The following is a 5,299-nucleotide window of genomic DNA, read 5'->3' as shown; positions in this document are numbered from 1 at the left end:
AGCAGGATGAAGGTTCAATCAAGAAGCTATTGTCTTTATTTAAATGAAGTGTCAGGCCCAGTTTTTTATACTTTGATTTTATCATACTTGAAACTAAAATGCAGAACTATCCAGTTCAGTACTGGATACCAGTATTGCATGTCATGTCAACTATCCTGTTGGATACCAATATTGCATGTCAAAACATGACATCTGGAGTCTAAATCCCAGTTCAATGACCAGCCACATATATTACTTTGGATACATTCTTTAGCCTATCAGCATCTCAGTTTCATCATCTATAAAATGAATTAATAGTAGTTCCTACTTCTTAGAGTTGTCACAGGAATTCATTTGATACATGTATCAAAGAGATACATGTAAAGTTTTTAAAACAGCATCTAGCACAGAATAAATCTTCCACCTGAATGTTAGGTATTACTGTGTTTCCAGCTGTCCACCTCTTGGCACTTCCCCTCTCCAGCTCTACCTCTCTTTATCTACCTGGCTAATTCTTATTTTAAAAACAATCAGATGTTTTTTAATATCCATCCACTTAAAGTCTGACAATGCCAAGTGCTAGTAAGGACAAGGAGCAATGAGAATCTTCATACATTGCAAGTGGAAGTATAAATTGGTACAGCTATTTTGGAGAGCAATTTGGCAACATCTGGAAAAGTTAAAGGTGTCCATAATCCACATCTCAACAGTCACAATCCTAGGGGTATACTCTAAAGAAACTTTCACACCTGTACACAGGAAATGTGTACAAGAATGTTCCAAACAGCACTGCTTGTAACAGAAAAAGTACTGGAAAAAACTTTAGTGTCCTTCAACAGGAGAATGGATAAATACCTTGGTAATCATAACATATAATCGTGCATTGGAATGCTATATCACAGTTAAAATAGGTTCACGTAATGACGGGTAAACCTCAAAAACATATTGCTGACTAAAAGAAACAAGTTTCAAAAGGAGATGTACAGTATGATACTTATTGACAAAAAGCTTAAAATCATGCAAATTTGCTACACATTGTTTATGGATACATGCATATGTAGTAAAAGTGTAAAAACATGCGTGGGAAGGATAAACACCAAATGCAAGGTGATGGTTACCTTTGAGGAGGAGGGGGAGGAAGGAGAAAAAGGAATAGAATTGGGTGGGGTTCACAGGAAGTTTCAACTGTATTTCTTTTTTAAAAAGCTCTGGAAAAAAAAGGGGGGAAAAAAAAAAGCTCTGAAGCAAGTTTAATTATAAAAGGTTAAGATTCAAGGAAGCTGGGTGGTGGGACAAAGATATTTGTTCAATCAGTCAGAAGTTCAAAAAAACCAAAAGCAAGATGAAGAAAATCGGAAGATTGGTTGAAAATCTGTATAAAGAGCATTCTAGGTCCCCGAGCAGTCAGGTGATTATCCCATTTCCCACCTGACCCATCCCATTTCCACCCCTTCCTCCATCTCCACCAACAGAGATTCATTTTCTGTACACTCAAACCCAGTGGAAGGCAGTGGGGAGGCACAGGGATTATAATGGCATTAAGTGGAAATGGGCTGGAACTTTAAAAGCATTCTTAAGACTCTGGGAACACTCATAGCCAAGTTTATAAGCCCAAAGCAACTAGAGGATCCTTCTCTGGAGAAAAGACCGCCCAATATTGACATATGAAGGCCCTCTATGAAATCTGGCACATCATCAGTGCACCTTAGAGTGAAGTCCATTAATCCAGTGCTTCTCACCACATAATATGCATTTGAATCACCTAGGGATCTTGCTAAGGTGCAGATTCTAAATCTGTAGTTTATGGTGGGACCTGAGATTCTGTGTTTCCAAAAAGCTTCCAGAGGAAGCCAATGCTGCTAGTCCCTTTTAAGTAGTAAGGTGCTTGTCAACTCATCTTGCCCACACACTTCAGCCTCCACTCAGCTTTTTGGAGTCTCATCCCTAAATACGAACAGGCTGCTAAAGTAACCAGACTTTTGAGGATGGCCATTAACATAAATGAGAGAGATGAGAAAAGAAAAGAAAGAAACAAAGAGCAGTTTAGTTTAGTTTTTAGAGAAAAACTAAAAACAAACACACTATAGTATCCTCAGAAAGAAGATATTCCTGTCCATAAAACATATAATATCCAAAGAAAGATAGAAGATATTCCTGTCAATAAAACAAGGATAGAATAATATGGGAAGGGGAGTAGGGGGAAAAAGGTCTTGGGAATTAAAAATAAGAAAACTGAAACTCAAAATGGTTGAAGATAATGACAAGGAAATATCGCAGAAAAATAGAACAAGAAAAACAAACAAACAATGGGTACAGAGTTTCAGTTTTGCAAGATGAAAAGAGTTTTTGAGATTGGTTGCATTACAATGTCAATAAACTTAACACTACTGAACTGTACACTTAAAAATGGTTAAGATGGGCTTCCCTGGTGGCACAGTGGTTGAGAGTCCGCCTGCCAATGCAGGGGACACGGGTTCGTGCCCCGGTCTGGGAAGATCCCACATGCCGCGGAGCAGCAGGGCCCATGAGCCATGGCCGCTGAGCCTGCGCCTCTGGAGCCTGTGCTCCGCAACGGGAGAGGCCACAACAGTGAGAGGCCCGTTTACCGCAAAAAAAAAAGGTAAGATGAGAAATTTTATGTTATGTACATTTACCACAATTAAAAATAAAAATAAAACAAACCCAAAGAAACAAAAAATAGAAGAAAAAAATGAAAGGATCAATCCAGAAATCTAACTTCTAAATAATAGGCATTCCAGAAAGAGAACAAAAGAAAGTGGAGAAGAAATTATCAAGTAAATAATCAAAGAAAATTTCCTCCAAAACTGAAGTACATAAGTTTCCACTCTGAATGCGTGCTCAGTACAAAACAATTAAGAGTCACAGCAAAGCACATCATTATAAAATTTCCAACCAACAGCCTAAAGAGAAAATCCTAATGCTTCCAGAGATGGAGATGGAGAAGATGTAACATACAAAGGATCAGGAATATGAACAGGAATCAGACTTTTTACAATAGCAACCCTAGAAGGTAAAAGAAAATGAATAATACCCTCAAAATTATGATGGAAAATTATTTTCAAACTTGAATTCAATAACCAGCCCAACTATAAATTCAACTACAAATCAAGTATTAGAATAAAATTAAGACATTTTAAAATATGCAAAGATCCCAACAACATATCCCGTATCTCTCTTCCTTACAAGGTTACTAAAGGAGGTGCTTTAGCAAAACAAAGAAGTAAACTAAGAAAGAAGAAGGCATGGGATCCATGAAATGGGCAAAACCAGCCGATGACAGCAACGAAGGAAAATCCCAGAATGACAACTGTATAGCAAGTCTAGAGATCAGTCAGCCCAGATTGAAACAAGAGGAAGGAGGCTCTGGGACAAAGACTCTAGAGAAAAAAAATGGAACTTATGCATTTGAGTATATGGAAAGTATTGCTAGAGTTTTGGACAGAGTCTTGGAGCACTTGCAGGGGTGGGGGCGGCCAACTGTAGATAATATAGAAAATTGACAAGTGAGGAAAAATAGGCAATAATTAACGCTAAGAAAAATGGAGGGCTGTATAAGCTAGAAGGCATGGTTGTACTACCTTTATTGGCTCATTAGTAAACAGCATTCGCAAACATAATTTAAATGCTGATTATTGGTTTAACTAAAAAGTTATATAAATGTGGAGGTGGAGAACAGCAGTGATGGACTCATTCATGTTCTTATCTATCATGGCAGGAAGTCAACAAATAACCCTTAAAATTAACAAATCAAGTATTAGTAGTATACACATTTATTTAGATATATGGATCTAATCTGGATGAATATCTAAAGGAGTTGAGGCTATTGCCTCTAAAGAGTAGGCCAGGGCTTTCTTGGTGGCGCAGTGGTTGAGAGTCCGCCTGCCGATGCAGGGGACGCGGGTTTGTACCCCGGTCTGGGAAGATCCCACATGCCCGCGGAGCGGCTGGGCCCGTGAGCCATGGCCGCTGAGCCTGAGCGTCCGAGCTTGTGCTCCGCAACGGTAGAGGCCACAACAGTGAGAGGCCCGCGTACCACAAAAAAAAAAAAAAAAAAAAAAAAAAGAGTAGGCCAGAGAACTGCTTTTTTCATTACAAGCCTTCTAGTATATGTATATATATTTAAACTATGTATTGTAACGTTCAATAAACTATATATTGTAACGTTCAATAAATGTTAAAATATTAGCATATAATTTGGGGGTATCCGCAATGTCTCGAAGTTTATCCAGGGCCGGTAAATAAATCCGTTTTGAAGGGCTCTCTGGGCCGCGATGACAAGAGCTAGTTTTTTGCTCATTTTCTGCATTCCCCATCCCCCTCTTTCCTGGGAGCACTTAGCATAAAATAAATCAATACATGTAAAAAGAACTCAAATTTGTCAGATTCTCCCTGTTGAAGGAAAAATACAAAACAAGCAACACAGGCAGAAGGTACAGACGCAGCACAAAAATGAGTTCATTTCCCACATGCAGGTGAGTAAAAAAAGTATGTCTCTGGCAGAGGTACTGGAAGTTAAGGGTTTCAGAGGCAGAGAAAATCACGTTCGGGGCACCTTGGAGGCAGCTCCAGGCAGAGTAATGGAGGCATGACAGGAAACAAGGTAGGCTTATTCACTTCAGTGACTTCTCATTCCTTTCCTTCCTTGCCCTTTTAACACTCTGTGGCTACATAAATTGAGTTTGTAGTCCGTTTCCTTTCCCAGACTATGAGCTCCACGAGGGGGGAACCTCATCTGTTTCACGCGCCACTGTATCCCCAGAGCAGGAGCCCATTAAACATCTGCGGAAGAAATGAACGTACGATGGTGCCGCCGGACAGCCATTAGTGTGGCATGAGGAAGGGTCACACCGACAGCAAACAAGCTGAGAGCAAAGAAGCCAGCTGGGAGATGACAAGAGCGAGCTTCTTGTTGGGTCTCTGAAATTACAAGACGGGAAGAGTGGAAGTAAACCTTTGGGGAGTGCGGGAGGGAGACGCCGGACAGTGAGGCAGGCCTCGGAGAAGGACCGCAGGCTAGGAAACACAGTAGCCACAGCCAGTTGGAGCGTCTAAGGAAAGTGGAGTTGGAACTAGCGGCACCGCACATGCGCATGCGCGGCCTCCGCCCCCGCCCGGCGCGCCTGCGTGCGTGTGCACGAGGGGTCGGAGCGGAAATGGCCCCGCGGGGCCGCGCGTCCGGGCGGCGAGCGGAAGTGGGTGTGAGAGCGGAAGTGGCCGGCTAGAGCCGGGGGCTGGGCGGGGATCGGGCTCGTCAGTGAGGCGGCGGCGGCGGCGGCGGCGGCGGCGGCGGCTCGGCAGG

Source organism: Lipotes vexillifer, unplaced genomic scaffold (genome assembly GCF_000442215.2).
Source record: "Lipotes vexillifer unplaced genomic scaffold, Lipotes_vexillifer_v1.1 scaffold1145, whole genome shotgun sequence".
NCBI lineage: Eukaryota > Metazoa > Chordata > Mammalia > Artiodactyla > Lipotidae > Lipotes > Lipotes vexillifer.
This window is presented reverse-complemented; position numbering follows the sequence as displayed.